The 9,626-nt window shown below is 45.3% G+C and overlaps 1 pseudogene; it reads right to left on the reverse strand.

The window, feature by feature from the left end:
* Positions 1–7,217: 7,217 nt before the first annotated feature.
* On the reverse strand, positions 7,218–8,199 carry LOC123375832 (annotated as a pseudogene).
* Between the last annotated feature and the right edge of the window lie 1,427 nt (positions 8,200–9,626).

Genomic DNA, 9,626 nt, shown 5'->3' on the forward strand with positions numbered 1-9,626 from the left:
GTAGGTTCTTCTGAGAATTCCAGCCCAAAGGCCCTGAATTCTGGTAGCATTAGTGCTCATTTACAATACTCCATCTTAAAACGATTCACCTGAATAATTTTACCTAAGTCTAGATGGAAACTCCCTCCCCCCACAGTTTGGGTCTGTGTATTCCCTCTCCATCCACTGTGCACTAATATGTTATGGAACAAATCAATGGAGTAAAAACCAAAAAGCTGTTTTATTTGGGTAGATTTTCAAAAGCATTTACATGATTTAGGAGCATAAGTCCTACTAGTGTTCAAAGTGGGCTTTTGCTTGTAATAGAGATGCTTTTAAAGCCATGATAGCGATTAAAAATAAGACTTTCAAAAAGCCTTTCATTATTATGGTCTTGATTTAGACATGAACCAAATCACTGCTGTGTATCACTGCAGCAGAACAAAATGTCCTTCATTTGAACTGTCAACATTCCACAGCAGATATATCTGGAATATAAGGGACTGCTGACGCGTATTTTGCCGCAACAGGGAGCTTTAGCAGCACTTAAGGAGATAATTTGTATTAAATCTACTAAATAGTATATATTTTACAATGTAAATGGACAGTGCCATCAGATGGAGGAGTAGGAAGCAGAAAGAAAATTCAAGCAATGGTGAGACTTTCAACTTAAACAAGATAGAAATCAAAGAACATAATGTTCAAATTGGAGTCACTAAAGTGAGGCATCTAAATATTTAAGTGTATAAATAAGGAACTGTGATTTGATCTTCAGAGTGGTGATCACCTGGTGCTTCTATTGATTTCATTGGGAGCTGCAATCATAGCCCAGATCCTGATCTGTGCCCTAGAAGCACTCAGCATAGTTCAGGAAGAGGTAGATTTAAGGCACCTTTGTGCTCACCTGTCCTTGGGCATCCAGGTGCTGGTCTGGTTCCAAACACAAATTAGAACAGCCTACAAATTATAGCAACCAAAAGGCTGTCCTGATTTATGCCAGTTGTCAGTGATCCTCCTTAACAACTCCATTTACTCCCCACTGTAATCCCCCTTACCCTCTCACAGGCTTCTGTTAAACTTAAGGAGCTTTTTAATACTAGTTTGTGTGCCTTTGGCTATTTGCTTTTCAAATTCCCTTATAGCCCAGCTAATTTCAATCTAATGTTTTAGATGACATAGTTTATATTCCTTTTAAGTATCTTCATTAGGTTTGTACTTCTGACTTTTGAAGGATTTTCAGAATATTAACATTGATAGGTAAAATAATGCATCCATTTGCTTGGTCAAGAAACTCTCTCGTGGGGGGGGAAACAGCAGTATTGAATGTGGTATTCTTGGGAAGGAAGTGATGCAGAAATGTTTCCATTAATATATAAAAAGATAGATAATAGCCTTTACATTGTTTCCAAATAGCAAATGTTCTTTCTACATGAATATTGGTCCTATTTTTAAGAGTGTAGAATAACTGGATGCCTGGCTGAAATCAGAACCCAGACAACTGTAATAAAGTATAGGTGTATATATATATATATATATATAAAAATAGCTCTTATGGGGGCTATAAAAATCTGCTACCATCGAGTGTCACTTTATCATGGAACCATTAAAGCAATTAAATGCTACTCTGAGATGTGCAGAAATGGGTAAGGATAAACTAAACAGTGTGTGAAATTATATTTCCCAGTAATTTTCATTAATGTTCATTAAAGCTATTTTCAAGTATAATGGGAGAAATTCTTCTCTGAAGTGTATGGATTTTACAGTTAGCAACTGCCTAACTATACACACACTTTTATAGCTTTGGGCTATGTCAGTGCACACAATTATGTGTGTGTGCAAGTAAAATAATTATAACATTGGCAAATTATTATGGTTTGGATGAGCCTGTTCTGAAATATTGTGCTTCCTATTTAACGCAATACAATTTGTTGTGGTTAATATATAATGTGTGTGTGTGTGTGTGTGTGTGTGTGTGTGTGTGTGTGTGTGTGTGTGTGACACACACACACACACACTCACAGGCTGTACTGGTAAGAACATAAAAGTCGAGAAATGGACACAGTAATGTTGTATGAACAATCTTAACTCTGACCCCCTTCTGCACTAACATTGTGTTGTAAACACACCCACACATACCAAGAAATGTCCATGTTAAATTTACATGTAGAGCTGGGTGAATTACTGATTTTTCAGTTCACTGGCTAAAATGGAAAAAAAAACATATTGAAAACAAAACAAAAAAAGTCAAATTTTTCAGTGAACTGAAAAAAGTAAAAGATTCATTTTGGGTCACATTTGAAAGACTCTAGCCACTAACTACAGTGGGGATTGGTCTGCTTTGAGCAGGGGGTTGGATTAGCTGACCTCCTAAGGTTACTTCCAACCCTGATACTCTATAATTCAGATCATTATTACCTCTTAAAAAATTGAAGTAAATGTCAAAAACAGACCATTTGGTGGTGGGGAGGAGGAAGAAGGGAGGGACTGAAACAATTTGGCAAATTCAACATAAATTTACAAAATATTTCAATTGACCCAAATCTGCATTTTTGTAGCTGAAATAAAGTTCTGGACAAAAAAAAATTGCCCAGCTGTATTTGCATGTACATCCACTGTACACCATAAAACCACTGCCATACACTAATACCAGGATCCTTTAAGGTGCTGAGAGCCTTCAACTACCATTTATAGTTCTATTTAAACAAAGCATGGGGTTAAAGCTAAGTACACATGGAAGTTATTTTCCAAACTGGAGCACATATGTGGAAGGGGCTTGTAACAAGACACAAGTGGGCCCCTCTATCTTCGGCCACTTCTGCATCCACAAACCAGCCAGAGTACCCCTGCTTTGATACAATCAGTCCTGCTCTTTATTTACTATACGAGTTCCCACCACCCTGTAGCTAGACAGCATCAGGCTCACGGCCTCAGGGACTGCTAGCTTCTGCAGTCAGCAGGGGAGAGTAGCCTCTAACTTCCTGGCTCTTTTTGTTCTTCTACCCTGACTTCCTTCCTGCCAGCCTTTATGTAGCCCCTGGCTAACAAGGCTGGCAGCTGTTCCCTGTTTGCCACTTAGGCAACCTTTTCTGATTGGAGCGGGCATGAGAAAGATCTGGCCCTGGATTTCCTAGCGAGCACCCTGTCACACACCTCCCCCTTTATGAGCCTCCAGGTTGGTGCTTCCTCAGCCTCTCTGCCCCGTTCAGTGGGTTTCTTCCAGGGAAGCCTCTCCCCCTCTTTCAGGCGATTACCTGCATCATCTCCTGGGGGTTCCTTCATCCCCCACCCGCAAAAAGTACACTGGCTGGGGAGTGAATGTCCCCATAGCTCTGCTGCCATCCACAGGTGCTCAAACATATTGCACCCCTCGGGCATCCCTTCTATTTTATCCCCTTTCCCTCCAATCCTGACCTCCTGCTGGACACCCCGGGCCTCGGGTTCTCCCAAGCCATCAAGCAAGCTCCATGTTTCTTCTCTGGGAGGTGCATTGTGGGAGTTCCAGATGCCCCTTTTCTCCCTCTAAGGGGCTTGGGCTGGCCATCAACCCCGTACTTCCTTCCCTCTGTCTACCCTATCCGGGCTCTGTTGTCTAAGGTTCTCATGTTCATTACCCTGAGAACCTTGCTCCTTTTCTTCCCCTGGGGGCTTCTCAGAATAAGGGTCCCCGCACCCTTCTTCAGGGAACCTTTCCTTCTCCCTCGGGGGTGGGGGGGCAGTCTGTACCTAACACAATGGGGTATGGTAACCCCTCTACCACCCCAACCTGCTTCCATTTAAAACTGCCCCACACTTCTAGGGGCACTTGGGCCACCAGGCAGTATCTCCTATCCCCCTGGATACACTCCAGGGCCATCCGTGCACCTGGAATTATCCAGTGCGATTTTATCAGCCACCTCTGGACGAGCAAGCAGGCTGAAGCCATATTCACCAAGCCCCTATAGTGTTTTCTCCCCCTGTCCCCATCACTGGGATGGCGGACAGCCTCTGCCTTCTTGTCCACCCTCCAGTATTAAAGTCCAGCCACAAAATTCAGCCCACCCACATTCCATATCTGGGAAGTCCCTCTTTTTATGTCCAGGCTGCCCACACTGCCAGCAAACAATCACATCGGCTCTACTGGGAGCTCCTTGGGGTTCCTCCTTCCTCTTGGGGCCTTTCCCAGGAAGGGGTTCCTTTAGCTTCTTCCCCAATTCTGTCTTTATATGGTTGTCCCTCCCTTCGGGGGAACGTCTGCCACCGCATACTCCTCAGTCAGCTTGACTGCTGCATTGACCGTACTTGGCTGATGTCACCTGACCCAGAATCTGATATTCTCAGGGAAGCCCTGTAGCAATTGTTGTAGGACAAGGGCGTCCATTATCTCCCCTACCATTTGCATCTCGGGCCTCAGCCAGTGGATGGCCCAGTCCATAAGGTTCTAGGCAAATGCCCGGGGCCATACAGCCCCCATCCATTGGGCTGATGGGAACTTTTAGCAGTATTTCTCTGCCGATAGGCCTGCCCAGTTTAGGATGGCCACCCTCACCATCTCATAATTCCAGGCCTGTTCCTCACTCAAGGCAATGTAGGCCACTTGGGCAACCTTGGCCCTGTGGTTGGCTCCTTACCCGGTGGGAGATGCTCTACACTCAAACATATCGAGAATGACATCCGGGTCATCTGCCAGGACCATTTTACAGAGTCCCAAGCCTGGCGGCCAGGTGCCAACCCCTATCGCAGGACTCACCATTCATTGCAGGAGTTGCTACTGCACGCTGGCCTGCTCTCTTACAAAGTCCTGTAGGCTTCTCTGCTGGTCTGCTTACTGGGTTAGCAAGGCCGGTCCTTCAGCCTGGTGGGACTGCTGGAAGCCTTGCAGCGGCTTCTGCATCTGCTCCTGATGTTTGATGAGCCATTGCAGGGTCTCATCCATATCTGGGCTGCCAACCGTGTCTGTTGGCTCAGGATACCAGACAAGCCCCCACATGTAACAGGGTGCAAGTAGGCCACTCCATCTTCGGCCACTTCTGCACCCACAAGCCAGCCACAGACCTCTCCTTTGATGCAATCACCCATGTTCTTTATGTACAGTACAAGTTCCCACCATTCTCTCAGGGACTGAGAGCTTCTGCAGCCAGCAGGGGAGAGCAGCCTCTAACTCCCTGGCTCCTCCCTTTCCTCTCCTAGTGGCTTCCATCCTACCAGCCTTTATGTAGCCCCGGCTAACGAGGCCAGCAGCTGTTCCCCTTTTACCACTTAGGCCTGGCTTACTCAGCCAGCTCCAGTAACCCTTTTCTGATTGGAGCTAGCCTGATAGAGGTCTGGCTCCAGCTTTTCTAGCCAGCACCCTGTCACATCCGGCAGCTCCTTTATCTCCATCCAAGAGGTCTTCCACGAGACCTCTCTGGGCTGTCGGTCTTCTACCAGGACCTCCTCCAGACCTGGAAACTGTGCTCAGCGACCAGGTCCATGGCGGCCACCGTGGGGGCAGATCTCCTTGCGGAGCCCCTGCTACACAACTCCCAGCTCCGTGTGCAGTTGGCAGAGTCCCCCGCGGTGCTCCAGAGGTTGGTCCTGGCAGAAGTCACCAGAATCAGAGACCTCCTGGTCTATGACCAGGGAGACTGGCTGGACCCCCCGCTCACTCGGCACATGGGGCTCTCCAGGCCTTCTACTCCCTGGCCCGTACTCCAGGAGGCGAGGGCTGCTTTACTGCCTGCTGCTTGAGCCTACCTCGACCGGGTCCTGTGGGAGGGCACGCCCTGCCCACCCTCCACCCCAGGCCCTCCGGACCTTTTCATTGGGCCCCTGCCCCGCGGACCTGACCGGCCTCCCCCTCACCCCTTCACCGTGAGCCGGCTGCATAATTTGCAGCCAGTTCGTTTCCAGACCGCTCCAAGGAAACATCTATACATGCTCATGCTCCACACCCTTCATTACCTCACCCTAGCGTCCCACCCCGATACAAAGGGATGGACCTCCTGCCACCTTTGAAGGGTGAGGAGCCCCGGTGGGCCAGCCTATATTCCCCTGTAGTCCCGAGTCCCGCTGGGGATATCAGTTGGCGGCTCCTTCATGGAGCCGTGAGCACGGGCGTGTACTTGGTGTGGTTCACCGCCATCCCGGACACCTGCCCTTCTGTGGTGTGAGGGAAACCCTGTCGCATGTTTACCTGGAGTGCACCAGGTTGCAGCCCCAATTCCGGCTCCTCTCGGATATCCTCTTACGCTTTGGGTTGCACTTTTCCCCTCACCTTCTTCTCTATGCACTCCCCATCTATGGCCCCACAAAGTCACGGGACCTCCTGGTCAACCTCCTCCTAGCCCTGGCTAAAATGGCCATCTAATACAACCAGGGAGAGGAGGTTGGCCGATAGGGTCTATTTCTGATCCTCTGTCTGCTCATGCATCTGGGCAGAGTTCCTCTGGACAGTGTCTGCTGGCTCCCTTGATGCCTTTGAGGAGCTGTGGTCGCTGTCCGAGGTTCTCTGCTCGATGTTCCCATCAGGTTCCCTTAATTTGACCCTTTGACCTCACTCCTGTCCCTGTTATCTCACATTAGTTGTCCCCCGGAATCATTTGGTTTCCAGTCCTGTGGATCTTCCCCTTAGGCTGGGGGGAGGTCCAAAGCCCGCCTACTTCCTGGCTACCAATAGGAGCACCCTGTCACATGGCTCTTAACTTCATGGAGGATAATACTGAACTCATATAAAGACATATTACGGCAGCCTCCTCAGGCCGCTGTAGGGCCAGAGCACTACCTGGAACCTTCATGCTGCTGCTGGTTTTTTGACCATAGATTGTTCAATATCTATTAATACATAGCATATGCAACAAAACTGATCGTTAATTTCATGCATAAACATTCAGGCTGAGGCAGAACACTTTGCCATACAGTCCTTTTCTGTACAAAATTTTAGGCAAAACTACACATTTGCCCTTCCAACCTCTGAAACCCCAGAATTTTCTTTGCTGAAAATTGTCACATCAGAACTCAGTAATTGCTTCCCTCACCCATTCACTTCATATGAAATCAAGACAGGAGAGTAGTCTGTGCTGAAATAAGATGAAGAAGAGGTTCCAATAATTTGAGCATGACAACAGTGGTTTAATACACTTGGAACAGTGGAATATTGTGCTTATCTTATGTGCATATCCTATAGCTTCATTTATTAGTGCACTGGTTCCCATCTCTAAAGTCATTGCACAGCAAATTTAAGTGGAATGAGAGAGCAAGCTTTATAGTCTCACACATTAAATTTAGGCTTTGGCTGCTTTCTTCTCTGGCAGTTCTTTCTTAGGATCCTGTTTCAACTTGTCATCTGTCAAGGCAACCTTGATTTCATCTTTTGCCAGTATTAAGCAGAGTAGTTTAACTGGAGGATGGCAGAGTTCTTTAGCAATATCAAAATTTCTGATAGTGAAGTCTTTACCAACAGTTTTTCCTTTAATCCACTCCATGGCCAATGAGCTTGACCCTATCCACAGCCAAATGTTTTGAATCTTGTATCAACATTTTTTCCATTGTCCACTTCAACCTGTAGTTTCATCACATCTCCACAGGCAGGAGCACCCACTTATCAAGTACCAAAGATTCTTACCAGTCTTATCAAGGGAGCCCATATTTCTAGGATTCCCCTAGTGATCCATTACTTCCTCATGATACCCCATTGTAGAACCTGCCAGCTCCAGAGGTGACACCCCACTCCGGATCTCAGCAACACCATCTTGTTTTGGAGGAGCCGGTGTGCTGTTTTGCAGCCTCACCCTTCACATACCTCTCCTTCACCCAGTCTCCAGCATACCCCCTACACCAGGACTTTGAGGGGGGTCCTTAGGAAGCAGATTTATGGCTGTCTTCTACAGTGATGGCCAGGGAGATCTCCCTACACCTCGATACAGGGCTTTCAGGGCCCCTTTACATTGCTCTGACCCTTTTACTTGACATACGGGGTCAGGATCAGAGTCTTACCCAGACTTCCTGTCCTATAGAGCTTAGGGTAATGAGTTTACAGGTGGCCAAAGTTTACAGGCCTAAGACACAAATAGTCCTCAGATAAACTTCCAAACTTGTGCGTCCTTATCCAAACCTGAACTCCAACCTTTTGAGGTTAAGTTATGATTATTCACCATGGACCTATCCAAAGCCTACTAAAGTCAATGTAAAGACTCCCTCTGACTTCAGTGGGCTTTGTATCAGGCCCTGTACAATTAAATCCAACATTACATCAATTACAAGCATAGCCATGGAGAGTAAACCTTTCTGTCTTTCCCTAATGTTATCCGTTCCTTATTGGAATACCTCAGGTCATTGATCCCCATTCTGCAGGCTTCAGTGGAATGTGTGATATAGCATCTCACAGTGAATTGATTCCCCTTGATTAAATAAATAAATAAGGTTAACACTTTTAAAATGTCTGGTAGATTTACCTTTACTACTTGTTTGGTTCAAACCCTGGTACAAACACATGAAAGTGATATTTTTTATTTAGCTGGCCTACACAGTAAGTTATGTATGTTCAGGATACAAAAATCAAAAGGAAAAAAAATGAAGTCCTTTCACTGTAGCTATTTAAAATGTTTGTTTTTTAGCCTTCTTCATCCCCAAGCAGAGAGTTAAATAATGATTTGTCCATATATGTTGGATGTTACATTAGTATAGAAATCTGAGCTTCGGCTTTAGTCCTGCTCTCTATCATTTTTTTAAAAACTTGCTGTGGCAATCTCTTTGAAAGTGGCTGGCAAGTTTTTGTTCTTTATAGATCTCATTTTAGCACTAGACAATTGTGAGCCTCAGTCTGCCACTCTTACCCTGAGTTGGTATGAGTACAACATGAGTACACTTTCCCACCTCCAACCCCCCATGAAAAATGTCTGTTTTCTACAGAGGATTTTATCTTCTCACCAACAAACGTCAAACTCAGAAAATGAAAAGTTTAACCAGAAATTGAAAACAACAAAAAAAAAATCACTCAATTTTTTCAATCAAAAGTCAAGGGAAAAAATATTCTGAATAGATTACATATTCACATACATATGAATAGAATACATTAATGATTATGAAGTGCTCAGATGTAATGGTGGAGACAGAGGGAGGTTCATAGAAATACTTAGATGGTGTGTGTGTGTACGTACACACACGCCTATGATACAGTACATGCACGCTGTTCTACTTTTGCTTGGGCGGTGGCTGCATTCGGTTATGTTCCTCTCCTATATCAGTGGTACAGCAGCTTTAGGGCAGTGTTACTGAATTGGAATCAAGAAAGCCAACTTCCGGCATGTTTTCAAACAGGCTTTCTGGTATGCACCTCTGGTTATCACCAGTCAGAATTTGACCCATTGGGTATAATATAGTAGTTTTCTGTACCTTTATATTTAGTAATGGGTTTCCAAAAGTGGAAAAGCGGGCGACTGCTTGGTTTCTTTCTACTATATTCCTTTTTTTCCTATAGCTGTTTGAGTTACCTGGAAAACAGCTGCAAAATGAAATTGAATTGGTTGTCAGATTGACAGCAGTAGGTAGAATTTTTAAGACATAAGATGCACAAAAAGGGAATACATGTAAATAAAATTGGTTGTAATATTTTATTTGAAATATGAAACAAACGGTACTCAATCTTAGCTAGGCTATACTTTTGAAAAGTTTCCAGCAAATTGATCCTGTTG

Source organism: Mauremys mutica, chromosome 8, assembly GCF_020497125.1.
Source record: "Mauremys mutica isolate MM-2020 ecotype Southern chromosome 8, ASM2049712v1, whole genome shotgun sequence".
Taxonomy (NCBI): Eukaryota; Metazoa; Chordata; order Testudines; family Geoemydidae; genus Mauremys; species Mauremys mutica.